The sequence below is a fragment of the Scylla paramamosain genome, chromosome 24 (assembly GCF_035594125.1).
Source record: "Scylla paramamosain isolate STU-SP2022 chromosome 24, ASM3559412v1, whole genome shotgun sequence".
NCBI lineage: Eukaryota > Metazoa > Arthropoda > Malacostraca > Decapoda > Portunidae > Scylla > Scylla paramamosain.
In genome coordinates, this window is record NC_087174.1 from 5,990,489 (window position 1) to 6,005,000 (window position 14,512).

The 14,512-nt window shown below is 44.1% G+C and overlaps 1 long non-coding RNA gene across 1 annotated transcript in view; it reads right to left on the bottom strand.

Moving 5' to 3' along the window:
• Nucleotides 1-440: 440 nt before the first annotated feature.
• LOC135112637 (uncharacterized) overlaps nt 441-14,512 on the bottom strand; it is a 203,509-nt gene continuing 189,437 nt past the window's right edge. Inside the window, exon 4 of the long non-coding RNA XR_010274522.1 lies at nt 441-552. This is a non-coding gene — a long non-coding RNA (uncharacterized LOC135112637). The remainder of the gene's footprint in view (nt 553-14,512) is intronic.

The following is a 14,512-nucleotide window of genomic DNA, read 5'->3' on the forward strand; positions in this document are numbered from 1 at the left end:
ACGAGGAGAAGGGCAAGGGGAGAGAAGGAGGGCACAGGACAAGAGGGGAGACGGTGGGAGTGGATGAAAGAGGGAACTGGTGGATTTGCTATGCAGAGAGAGACAGTCAGGGAGCGAAATGTTTTAATCTCACAGTAGAAAGCTGTGAGGAGAAACGGAACACGAGAACGAGAGAGAGAGAGAGAGAGAGAGAGAGAGAGAGAGAGAGAGAGAGAGAGAGAGAGAGAGAGAGAGAGAGAGAGAGAGAGAGAGAGAAAGGGAGAAGAAAGACACAGAAGACGACGAGTAAGGGAAGGGTAAGAGAAACAGGGAGAGGAAAGGAAAGGAAAGAGAGGAACATTTGCTGAAGAAAGGGACATGAAATCAGTACAAGACAGAGAGAGAGAGAGAGAGAGAGAGAGAGAGAGAGAGAGAGAGAGAGAGAGAGAGAGAGAGAGAGAAATACATACCTCTGTTTAAAAAGTCTCCACTTCTTTCTATAGTCACAATGTCCAGTATCAAGATCTTTCATTCTTACAGTTCTTCCAGCAGTCTCCCATTCTCCTCCCAGACCTTTATAAAGAAATATGGACCTCAGGCGAAGACCAACCTTTGCAAAACAGGAACAATACCCTCCGTCAGGTGGGGTGCACGTATCGTCAGGTAATGGTAAGGAAGGACACGAAAGCCTTGTTACTGTTGTCTTTACTTTCTTCCATCGTTATTGGGAAGCGAAGGCCTGCAATAATTATACTGATCTGAGTTGAAAAGTATCGTAGGGTGTATGTATCTCTCTCTGTCTCTCTCTCTCTCTCTCTCTCTCTCTCTCTGTGTGTGTCTCTCTCTCTCTCTGTGTTTGTGTGTGTGTGTGTGTGTGTGTTTGTGTGTGTGTGTGTGTGTCTCCCTGTCCATCTATGCAGAATCCAGCGAGGGCATTAAAATGATACCTCTTGCCACCCTTTCCTCCTCGTCATTTTTTCCTCTTCCATGTCCTCATCACTCTCATTCCCCTTTGACTCATAATTACAATTCAGTATTGAAGGAGTTAAATCCTTAAAGAGAAAATCATTGCTTACACATTCAATACTTGTGTCAGAGAGAGAGAGAGAGAGAGAGAGAGAGAGAGAGAGAGAGAGAGAGAGAGAGACGAATGGTATATGGATCTAATACGAGATTTGACTTTGAGGCATTACACACACACATACACACACACACACACACACACACACACACACACACACACACACACCGGGATTTATTGGACTTGCTTCTAAACAACCGATATTACGATTGTCAAACATTTGCTCCGTGACCGATAACATTCCACCGTCCGTCCACAACAAAGAACAACTGCCGCGGAGCTTACATACTTGGAATCGCTTTATTTACACAGCACGCAAGTGAAATGTTGACGGAGGGACACTCAAAGCACCGCGGAACCATATGAATGTGGTTTTATGTGGCTGCTTTCTATGTGACATTGCCTTATACAAAAGAATGCTTAGGGTTCCCAGCGCCAGGGAAAAGTGTGCGTCTCACGAAGGCAAACAAACCGCATATTGAAAGGGGTTCTGAAAGGTGGCAAGGAGATTGAACAGGCTGGCGATGATAGGGTGAGGCGAGGAGAGAGAAGGAAGGGGTGCAGGGGCAAGAGGAAGGGGAAACAGCAGTGTACGGAGATAGCGAATGGACAAGACGAGGGTGAGGGATGGAATAAGATGAAGAACAACGTTGGTAAGGGGAAAAAAGTGAAAGGAAATTGATTGAGGAGTGATTGTAACGTAGGTATAAGTGTGTGTGTGTGTGTGTGTGTGTGTGTGTGTTTGTATATGCGCGCGCACGCACACACACACACACACACACACACACACACACACACACACACACACACACACACACACACACACACACACACACTCCTTTAATTGAAATTCTCAACCGCTTCAAAATTAGATCCAATGATTGCCTTTAACACATACACACACACTCTCTCTCTCTCTCTCTCTCTCTCTCTCTCTCTCTCTCTCTCTCTCTCTCTCTCTCTCTCTCTCTCTCTCTCTCTCTCTCTCTCTCTCTCTCTCTCTCTCTCTCTCTCTCTCTCTCTTCACACACTTTCACAAGATGCACAAAATTAACCGCAATGATCAAGTTTGCAGGAGTTCACAAAGGACCTTTAAGGAAGCCACCAGGTCGGGGGCTTCCTATTTTGGCCGCAGCCTTTGCTTCATTCATCACCAATTAGCGATCACAATGTATTTTTCTAGTCTTGAATCTAAAAAGCGTGACGTGTTTATCCCTGAGCGAGGCGAGAAACGGGAAAAGCACGAGTTTCTAAAAATCTTGGCGTAAATGAGGATATTAATGAGCATTTCCCTGTCTTTCATCGTCAACAAGCGGCAAACAATGAGCGTTCCTTGCAATTTCCACCTTTGCATCTCCGCTGTTCGCTCAGACAATAAATGCATGCTTATCGCTGTTTTCAAGTTTCTCTCCTTACCTGTAAACACCAAATATATCCCTTTACTTTACTGTGATAAGGAAAGGGGAAAGTTCGATGATATTCTGTTAACTTTCAACACACGCTGTACTATTTGGCTTAAAAACAGCAACAAAAATGAGCAAGGTTAAAACAAAGGTTATCTCCCATTCCCTTCAACTTGTATAATATTTTCTCCCATTAATTTAAACTAAGCAAACTTGCATAGGAGACTTTTGGTGTAATGTTCTGATTAACTTGTGCCAGAGTTTCATTGCTTCAACTGCACAAGTTTTCCTCACTTTGCTGGCTGGAGGGAGGTACCTTTAGTGTGTGTGTGTGTGTGTGTGTGTGTGTGTGTGTGTGTGTGTGTGTGTGTGTGTGTGTGTGTGTGTGTGTGTGTGTGTGTGTGTGTTATAATCCTTTCTACAATACCTTCCTTTCCTCATAAGCCTCGTAATCGTGCATTCCCGGCTTCCTTTCAGCGATATCTAATCGAATATGTATTATTGCCAAACACTGCTGTTACGTTTTCTCTTTTATATCATGAGTAGGTATTACATTTCGTTTCGTGCAGGTGGCATCATCGCTTCACCCGCGCAGCTCAATTTCAGCATCAGAATAGCGGACTGGAATTCTCTGCTTGAGTAACGATTCAGTGGCGCGAGTGAAACATACGTGTGTTTACTTCTTCCTTCGCTTTTATGAGTAGCTCCGCTCCCAGGATCAGGATCTGAAAGTTAGCATTTTGTGCTTCGTCTGAACATCGAGTGAGCTGAAGTTCTGTTATAGTTTTTGTCTTTGGTCTTCAGTACAAATTTTTTTTCCCAATCTTAATACTGAGATTTTGTTATTTTAGATTACTTTAGTAATCTGTTATATACATTTATAGGACTGAGTTTTACTGCATTTGGTTTCCCTGCCACAACTGAAACATTCTACAAGTTAACATTTGCACAAGACAGAAAGAAACGTTGGGTTGTGTATACACATAATTAAACTGCATCAAATCTTGCATTATTTCAACTCGCGTGCAATAAAATAAACTTTTGAGTGGTCTGGAGTTCATCGCAAGGCTGCGGCACGCAGCAGGCCAAGCATTACTCCGTACCTTTGTGACGTGCTATCTTTAAAGAGGCAAACCAGTTTTCCTCATTTTAAACACAACGAAAAACCCTATCATCCTGAGATTCCTGACTATTATATGCCCGCCTGTAAGCCTGTGATTGTTATAGCTTCCCAGTTTATCAGTACAGCTTAGAGTAATATTACTTTGAAAAGCAACTCTCACTGCATAAAAGGAATGAACGAGTAATTAGCAAAACGCAAGTGCATAATGTTTCATTCCGACTGGGTGAAATAACTCAAGGATTCTCAAATGAAATAACAAGGATCATAGATCACTTCCATTAGTACCGAAAGAGATAAGGAATTAACATAACATTAAAATAGAAAGAGAAAACTGCAAAAGGCTATTTGACCTACACACGGCAGCTCATGAAACAACAAAAACTTCACATCCTTTCTCCAATGAACGGTGAAAAATAATTGTCACACACTTCATACACACAAACAATAATAATGTCTAATGAAGCCTTTGATCTGCTAGGCTTAAGTTGTATCATGTTAGGCAACGAGATCAGAGGAACCCAGACCCATCCAAGAGGCAATTAGGTGGCCCTATAACTGCCCCGCCTCGATGGAAACTCCGACCGCTATTGTTCCTCAGAGAAGTTGGCTTATTCTATCCTTGAGGTGCCGTGCAGGTGGCGGAGGCGATCTGACGGTGCAGGTGGGTTAGTGAGTGCGAGGGACATCAATATTAAGATGGAAATGTAATGAGGAGTGAGTTATGTTTTATTCCATTCATCTCGCGCCGCCTCGCAGGTGTTACACATAAATCACAGCTGCATTTTTCCGGCTTTTCATTTAATTAAGGAATCATCCAAATGAATGTGGAAATTAAATCAACTACGGAAATTAAACATTCAGCTCCATGTGCCGGTACAGGTGCACACACACACACACACACACACACACACACACACACACACACACACACACACACACACACACACACACACACACACTGCATACATCTTAATTCTTCCCTCAGCACAGCCTCCTTCCCTTACCTTACCGAAGCTAACGTTATGGTGTCACTACAACTTCATATTTTGAACCTAAAATTCAATTCTGTTTATTAGGAAAGAAATTAAACAACACAATTTAATTAGATGAGAAAATCTAATTTCATTACGGAATGGCGGCGCAGGAAAACAAAATCACTATGTTTGCCGGCGAGAGGAGAGGCGCCCGCCCCTCTCCTGCACTCTCCCTCTTATTACGCCACTTGTTTATCTTCCAACACTTCCTCCGACGCTCCCTTAAATTGAATGAAAAGTGTGGTGCCGAAAAATGATAGATTCCTAGTGGCACAGGAGACGCCCACATCCACATTCCCCCCCACGCACAGCCCTTCACATCACAATACATCTGAATATTTCAATATATATTTTTTTTGTGGTATAGAATTTTCCTATCTTTTAATCACATATCTGCCGCCCTCCCTGCCACACCTGCCGCCTTGCTTACCCGTCCATAATCAAGTGCATTCTTATCTAACACCAAACGTATTCTAGTGAAATGCTAACTTTCTGAAAATATACGGTATATAAAGAAGAATTTTCCAGAGTTCATTACTTACAGCTCCATTTTGTTTAACGTATTCAATAACACTTTCAACATATTCATTATTTTTTTGCGTATGTGAAATGGACAAGTAATGTATTGGAAGATTCAGACTCGCAAATGTCAATTGATGGGAGCATTTTGTATAAACGCCACAAAGATACGGGCAACGTTTCCTATTTAATTTCAATGTAGTATTTCTATCACACTGCCACTGCTAAAAAAAAAAAAAAAAAAAATCCTGTTCCCCGGTTTCAGTGCATTTCATGTCCTATTCACAAGACAATTGGCGGATTCCTTTCATGTACAGAATGGCATTTACGTTCACGTTTTAAAAATTTCATAGTTGAGGTCAAACGTATGTATTTGATAACGTAACGTGAACATCAATTTACGTGCGTTCGCTTAAAAAAAGGGGGATGTGGGGGGTGGAGCAAAATCATTTACAACACGAACGTTTTTTTTTTTTTTTGAGAGAGAGAGAGGGAGATTAAAAAAAAGGGGGGTTAAAATAGAGTAACATCCATTGGCAGATCAACCTTAACGAAGTAACGGTGGTGGCCATAGCCAGGAGCCAGCCAAAATTGCTTTAGAACAACCCAATTGCTTTCCGACGAGAGGAAGGAGAGACTACAGGGTTCCAGCGATCGGCCGACCCTCGCCATCGCCTCGCCCACTAGATAGAGCCCCGTGCCTCACACTCGCCCATCGTGTATGCATATCACAAAACACTGACCGTATCACGACAGCTTATGTGGCCAGATGTGAGATCAGGTGCATAAAGCCAGATACTGAAGGCCCTGCGCGCGCGCGCGTGTGTGTGTGTGTGTGTGTGTGTGTGTGTGTGTGTGTGTGTGTGTGGTAAAGTGTGTGGTGGAAGCATAGCGTGTTGAAGGCAGTGTGTGTATGTGTGTGTTGGAAAGCGAGTGTTGGTAAAAGGGCGCCGGCTGAGTGGGTGGAGAAAAGCAAGAGCGAGGAGAGTGTGCGGCTGAGAGGGAGGAAGAGGTGTGGAGTTGGGAGCGGGGCGGGAGAGGCCGGGGGGGGGGGGGGGAGGAGGAGAGTGGCCTGCAGCTCCCTTGTAAAAGAAGTTTGTCATGTTGGTCGAAATATGCTCGCCTTTTTCCCGCTGGCTTCATACTGCTCTTTAACAAACTTTGATAAACATGGCGAAGCTACTCCACCACTCCAGCACCCCTCTACCCCATTCCTCCCTCCCATCCACCCACACCCCTTCTCTCGCGGGGCTCATCAGTCACTTCCCCCGCGACAAAGTGATTGAAGTGAACACAGGACCAGGAAAGAAGAGTCCAAAGTTAATATTATGTCCCTCTTTTTCCTTCTCTTTTCCTGCGGCACCTGACATTTACCTCAGTCGAGTGGAAAAAGGCGAGGAAAAATGTAAGTGTCAGTAACGTGTAATATTTTCATTTAAGGTATGTCGATGTATCAAACTAGATTTTACAGAATCTTTTTTTTTTCCCCAGTTAAGTTTTCATCTCATTGACTTCCTGACAATTCGCTAAGATCAGTTCGTTTTTTTTTTTTATTTACGTTCAATGTGCCGAGTTAAAAGCCTCATTTTATTTGATTTTTATTAGTGCTTTCTTCTTTTATCTCTTCCCTGAAACGCTGCTTCCGGCGATAAATCCTCGTGTTGTCATGCACTTGGAAACCTAAAGCCGCCATAACACTGAGATGACATCATTTCCAGGGAAACAAACGTATGGTCTGATTCCCTCCTCCTGCTTCTCCTCTTCCTCCTTCTACCATTCTCCTTACATCCTCATCTCTTTCTTCCAAATGGCTCTCTTCACTGCCATTTTCCTTCCTCCCTCATTTTCTTTTCCTTCCTTTCACTCCAGACCATTACGACCCGTCCCATTCATATCCTCGCCCCACCCCCGAAAAGCCGCACCTTCCCTACCCTCCCCATACACGCCCACACATAAGCCTCATCATCATCCCCTGACGCCCTCCATCTCCTTCACTAAGACCACACAAAGCCCCACAGACACATACATGCAGAAGCCCTCCTCCTGTAGGTCTGTGTACGTCAACAAACACTCCTCCCTCACACAGACACACACACACACACTGAAGCTTGCTGCATCCCAAGTAACAGTATGTACTCGTATGCATGTAAGGAGATTCACGAACCATCAAATAGCAACTCCTAGGAAATCCAAGCAAAAAACTGACAGCAGCAGGGTTTCTACGACCATAAGAGCAGCTTTATGGTAAGACTTCACGATGACTCCCTTCTTTCTTCGTCCATTACTTACAGTCTGACAAGGAATAATATCTACATCCCGAGCCTTTAAGCGAAACCAAGATGGCCCGTGGCACTGTCAACGACGAAAAACAAGGAAGGCAAGTTCACAGTGGTTGATCTCAATGCATTTTTTTTTTTTTCACATCAGCTCATAAGATTTGTAAGAGTTGGGTATTTGTGGGTACTGTGAATACCGTGTATATATATTATATTACTACCTCAAGAAAACAAAGGGAGCATTCCACCATCAATTATAACAAAGGCCTCTTATATTTCTTTCACTCATGTCCGTTTACTGTGCGTCTATTCCAAGTCACCACATCCTTTATTGTATTATTCCATCTGCTCTCTATCTAACTATCTTTGCGAGAGAGAGAGAGAGAGGAGGAGAGAGGAGAGAGGAGAGAGGAGAGGAGAGGATGAGAGAGAGAGAGGAGAGAGGAGAGAGAGAGGAGAGAGAGAGAGAGAGAGAGGAGAGAGAGAGAGAGGAGAGGAGAGAGAGGGAGGGAGAGAGACTGATTGTAATGAGGGTTCGTACCAAAAACCACACCTTTGGAAACCTGCCATACGGTCTGTCTGTCTGTCTGTCTGTGTGTGTGTGTGTGTGTGTGTGTGTGTGTGTGTGTGTGTGTGTGTGTGTGTGTGTGTGTGTGTGTGTGTGTGTGTGTGTGTGTGTGTGTTTATAATGGGAATCATGTTCACTGGCCTGCCAAAAAATAAAAAACGACTAAAAAACCTTCAAAAGTGACACGAACATATTCCATTTGATTCAGGCTCACCATTTTATTTTCATTATTTACCTGCTTGCTTTGATCTCATTTGATTATGATAAACAAACATAATGCTACACGTTTTTAATCTTAATCCAGCGGAAACTGTTTATTACGTGAAAGTGTACCGGCGTGGTTGTGAGAGTAATGGTGGTGGTGGAAGTGATACAAAAAAACGTAAATAGTTCTTATTATATTTTTCTATCCTCTCATAATCAAACTTCATCTACTCGCTTCCCTCCTTCTCTCTTTTTCTTTTTTCCACCTTCTTACTCTTACTTTTCATTTTCTCTCTATATTTTTCACTATATTTTCCACTAACATCACCCTCTCACTATCAACATCCTCTTTCATCTACTCTCTTCTTATCCTCACTTTCTCTTCTTCTACCGTCCTCACTGTCTTTCCATCTTACCTTTTTCCCACGTTTCTCTCTCGCTTTCTTTTTCAACTTCTTTCTCTTTTTCCTTTCCTGCTCCCCTTCTCACACTCTCCCTTTCAACTTCTCTTTCCCTCTATATTTTTTTACTAACATCAACCTCTCACTGTCTACATCTTTCACCTCTCCCCCTTTTTCACTCTCTTTCTTTCTCTCCTTTCCCCCTTCCTCACTCTTTCCTCTCCCACTTTTTCTCACTCTCATCTTCTCTTTACCTTCTTTTCGCTAACATTCTCTCCTACAACCACTTTATTACCACTGCTCTTCCTCTACCTACGCTTTACACTCACTCCCCTCTCCACTGTAACTTCACTACCACGACCTCTAACTTCCCTCCCTCACTCTCTCAATACCCTCACACCCCCTCACCCTCCCCACGCCACCCCTCACTCACTACAGCTTCCTCAACAACCTCCTTCAATTCATGAGAGTTGGATAAGCGAGCTAAAGACATTAGACAAAGAGCCAACCTCCTCTGATCAATAGAGAGAGAGAGAGAGAGAGAGAGAGAGAGAGAGAGAGAGAGAGAGAGAGAGAGAGTGTGTGTGTGTGTGTGTGTGTGTGTGTGTGTGTGTCCCCCTTCTAACGCAAATCGATAACAAGCATTTACATCTATTCATCTCGTTCGCGAGCCCGCGAGCCCGCGCGCGCGCACGCACGCACACACATACCAACATACATCATCATCAACAACAAGAACAACAACAACAATAATAACAACAACAACATGAAAGAAAAACAAGAATCAACTAAAAAAAAATTTTAAAAAAGCCCTAAATTGCCATTCCAGCCTTCATACCTCCCCTCTCCCTCTCCATCTCCCTCTATCTCATCCCCTCTCCCTCTCCCTCTCTCTCTCTCTCTCTCTCTCTCTCTCTCTCTCTCTCTCTCTCTCTGCATTATGAATACATTACTCAGTGTCTCCTGATAGCGTCCAAACATGATTAATCTGAACATTATCTCATCGTCTGCCCTTGATTGGGGAAGGGAGAGAGCTAAAAGGAGGGAAGAGGAGACGAGACGACGAGAAGGGAGGGAAGGAGACGAGAAACGGGGAGACTAGAGAAGGGGAGAAGAGAAACGTGCCAAAGGGAAAGGACTGGTTAAATGTGAGGAGAATGGTAAGAACAAGGAGGAAAGCGAGGAAAAATGAAGGGAAAGGAAGGGAGAGTAAAACTAATTATATGGGGGAAAAGGGGAAAAAAAATAAACGGATAGGGTAAAGTGAGGGCAAAAAATAGGGGCAATAAAAATAGGGAATTAAGGGAAGGGAAAAAGGAAGGACGGGGGTGAAAAGAAGCCATAAGGAAGGATTTGGAGCGAAAGAGAGGTAAGGAGAGAAGAGGAGAAGCCAGACGAGAGAGGGAGGGAACAGGAATAAAATATGAGAGAAGGAGAAAAGAGGAGAGAAAAAGAGAGAGAAGACTGAAAAGAATATTAGAGGAGGAAGAAACCGGAGGAGATGCAAGGAACGATAGAAGAGGGAGATTGGAGAAAAAAAAAAACCCCACTGAAAATCTCAGTGAAGAAGAAAGAAAAACACGTTGATAATTTAAGAAAGAAAAGGGAAAGAAAATCAAAGCTTCCTCTTATCAACCAAGGAGGAGGTATCGAGGAAAACGCAAAAAAGAGGAAACAAACACAGCAAGAGACAAAACACAACAAAGAAAGATAAGAAGGATGTGAAAAATAAAAGCAATAAATAAAAAAAGTGACAAAAAAACGATGAAAGTTGAAGTGGAAAGTGTGAGACAGAAAAAAAAAACAGAAGGAAAGAAGAAAGAACGAAAAAACAAAGAGGAAACGGAAATAAAGACTGAAAAAAAGAACGGAAGCAAGTAAGTAAAAGCGAAGGGGAGAAAGATCTATATAAAGAGAGAGAGAGAGAGAGAGAGAGAGAGAGAGAGAGAGAGAGAGAGAGAGAGAGAGAGAGAGAGAGAGAGAGAGAGAGAGAAACAGGTAGTCTGAACCCTAACACATTCCTTCGAGAGGCATAAGGGGGAGGAGCAAGCCAGTATCCGGAGTGCTGAGACTGTTGACCCTGAAATTAGGTCGGTGAAGTCTGTGTTAGGGGCGCCGAGGGGACTGTGGGGCCTGCCGCGGGGTGCCGTCACGAGGAGTAAAGAGCACCGTGTCTTCGGCTTCAGATTCTGTAAACTCCGTCAGGTTGTTCTTGCATGGTTGTTTAATTGAGACTTTCAGGAATATATGAAGCTTGTGTTATTGTTTGCGTGTATATGTGTTTAGTGTGTGTGTGTGTGTGTGTGTGTGTGTGTGTGTGTGTGTGTGTGTGTGTGTGTGTGTGTGTGTGTGTGTGTGTGTGTGTGTGTGTCCACCCTGTAATAAACAAACAGTACAAATACCCGTGACATATGATGCACCATCTCTACCAATTAATTACTACATACATCACCACTCTGTTCTATCTACTATATCTACTACTACCACACCCCACACCATCACCTCACGTCACCATCACACCAAGCAGATAAAGTACACATTGTAACACACAAACACCAAACATTTTTTTCCTATAACAAACACACACCTACACTATATACTACAACCTACACTACTAGTACCTTCAGATCAGGTAATACGGGGAAATTACACGCATTACACCTTAACCGAAGGGGAAGGGAGTTAACAGGTGCGATTCTCAGCAAACTGTAGGTGTTATGGGCAGGTGTATGAGACGCTTGGCGGAATTACTGCTACCTCTTAACGTCCCTGTGAGATTCAGTGCGTCAGCTGTGTGTGTGTGAGTGACCTTACACAAAGGAAGAGGATGAGGACTGATCGGATTAGGTCTCCTGTTGTCTTTTCGAGAGAGAGAGAGAGAGAGAGAGAGAGAGAGAGAGAGAGAGAGAGAGAGAGAGAGAGAGAGAGAGAGAGAGAGAGAGAGAGAGAGGGAGGGTTAGTAAATGAGCGTGTGTGTGTGTGTGTGTGTGTGTGTGTACCGGTCGATTTAATTGTATGCAGAAAATGAAACAGAACGAGCGAAGTGAAATGTAAGGAAAACGGGACAAAAGAGAAACAGGAGGGACTGCGGAAAAGAAATGGGAGAGGAAAGGCAACAAAAGAACTGCAGAGGATGGAGGGAGGTACGGGCAGAGAGAGAGAGAGAGAGAGAGAGAGAGAGAGAGAGAGAGAGAGAGAGAGAGAGAGAGAGAGAAAGATGGGGGAGAGAAAGAAAGAACGGAAGAGAGGTGAAGGATAGACGGAAAAGAGCAAAAAAGAAGACGGAAACTGAGAGAGAGAGAGAGAGAGAGAGAGAGAGAGAGAGAGAGAGAGAGAGAGAGAGAGAGAGAGAGAGAGAGAGAGAGAGAGAGGCTGACAACGCGGTATCATTCCTTCACACACAATACCTCCCCCACACTTCTCCCTTCGAGAACTCCCAGTTATCCTCCATAGTGCATCTTATCTCCTCTCCTCTCCTTTGCTCCTCCTCCTCCTCCTCTTCACTCTCATCAGCAATACCGTAACTCAATCGCCAAATCTCAGCCTACTTAAGACATCGATTTTATAATTTAACGTGTATACAAGGTTAATCTTTACTACCATCAGCAAACTCTCTCGTGATTCCCGTCTTCTTATGAAACTACTACTTTATAACAATGGCTCGTATTAAAATTTTGCCCCACCAGAGATATCGATTTACCGGAGATTTTGATTTAGTGTCTCCATTTCATCATTCTCATTCAGGTATCAACATTTACCGATGGAAGAAGACGAGGCTGGCGAAGGAAGAGACGGAAAGACTGCGTAGATTCATAAATGTCTAATCTTATTTGAAAGCTCCATAACGACCCAGCACTAACAACCGATAACCATTCCATTCATCTAGCACTCTATATGAGAACCAATTCCTTCCTATCTCTTTTTTTTAAACCCTATCTTTTATTTCTACACCTGGGAGAGACTGCAGAAGAAACTCAACGCAATATTGATGCCAGGTCGTGAGTGGCAGTAAAGATTCAGAGAGGCACAAACACTCTCCTTCGTCAGGCGGCTTTCATTCCTCCGCAAGTACTCTCCACGGAACCTAATGACTCGCCGACGCTAGCAGCTGGTCGATTAACGTTCAGGGGAAGAGCGGCGATTAACACCTAACGCCTTATTGGGAACAGGAAGGAGGCCATGAGCTCCTCCGCTTCTGCTTCTGCTTCTTGTTATTACTCTTGCTTTTGTTGTAGTTGTTATCGTTGTTGTTCCTTTTTGCTTTTGTTATTCCTGTTTTTGCTTTTCTTCCTCTTTCTTATTTTTCTTTTCTTTAGCTTTTTCTTTTTATTCTCCATCTTATTTTTCTTCCTCTCTTTTCTTTTTTTCTTTTTTCCTCCCTTCCTTCCTTCCTTCTTCCTCCTTTGCTCCTTCTCCTTCTTCTCATTTTTGTATTCCACCTCTTTTTTTTCGTCTTTCAACATCTTAGAGGGAGAAAAGGCAGGCGACTTTCATATTCTTCTCGTGTACCTCATGCCTGTTTTTTCTCTTTTCCCCCTCATCTTTCTTCTCCTCTCATATAAGCACTTCTGTTCCTGATCTCTTTCTTGCTCCCTAGTGTTGTCTTTCTTCCTTTCTCCTCGCATATTCCATCTTGTCCTTGTCGCTTTCCCTCATTCTCTGCTCTTCGTCCCCTCCTCTTCATCCTCCTGCTCCTCCATCTTCATTCCCTCCTCCATTTCTCGTCAGCACGCACAAAGAGATTACACACCGCGTGAAGGGAAGGTCAAGATGATGCTCGTGCGTCTGGAAATATGAGGCGCGGAGGCAACCCAACAGGTGAATAACTCAGGTGGAACAATACCCTCTTAATATCAAGCACGGCGTTATGCTCTCCAACGACTTACCTTTCCGAGCCACCGCGGAGAGATCTCAGCTCAAGAATAATATAACAATGCACTCCTCCTCTTCCTCCTCCTGCTCTACTTCATATTTCCTCTGTTTCTCTGTCTCTCGTTCTCTGTTTCTGCTCACCTCTCCTCCACCGTCTTCACCACAACAGACATTATCTCGACGCAGTGTATTTGCTCCCAAGGCAATTAGCACTTCACGCAGCGGGGGGCATCAAGTTGTTTGCACGAAAAAGAGCAAACTCAAAAGGAATACTTCACCGCCCTTCCCTCCCCCTGGAGCAGACACAGGGGCATGCAGCAGGACAAACACTCGCTGCGTCTCGCCTTGCCTCAGCCTCGACTAGAGGTCTTAATGTCAAGAGGTGCAGGTTTTATCGATGCCGCTGAGGTGGACGTGGGATTTTTGAGGAGCTCCCGCTGCTAACGAGACGAGGCAGGCGGGGTGTGGTTCTTAACACTGTCATTAAACTAAGCTGGGTTCACTAATCTTGAAGGCAGCGAGGAGCCCTATCCTATTCCGAGGGTTGTTGCAGGATTAGACTCACCAGCGTCTGAGGCTTGGCCGGCACATCTGAGACACGAGAGGCTGCCAAGACGTTTGTAACTACGGAGACTTCACACAATTCGCCGCTTACCATGCCAATGTCGTCACCGCTGTGAGGACCATTGCGGCCACCACTGCCTCCACTGTAACTCCCTGTACCACTACCGCTACCACCACCACCACCACTACCTTTACAGGCAGACATGAACCGCCCACGACAAAAATATAGCTCCTTAATTTCCCTGGCGGCGATTAGCGAAGGATTTAAGACGTAGTAACAATTCCTGTAAAGTGGCGGAGATTAATACGGCAGGTTAAAAAGAGGGCGATGTTTACGGGGAAGGGGAGGAGGGCTGCGTGGAGAAGAGAGGCAAGGAAAGGAGAAGAGAAAGAGAGGAATGGTCACGGCGGGTATAGTGGAAAGGAGAGGAGGAAAAAGCAGTCCACACAGGATTTTTGTATCTTTATTTTTGCCCACCGATGTAATT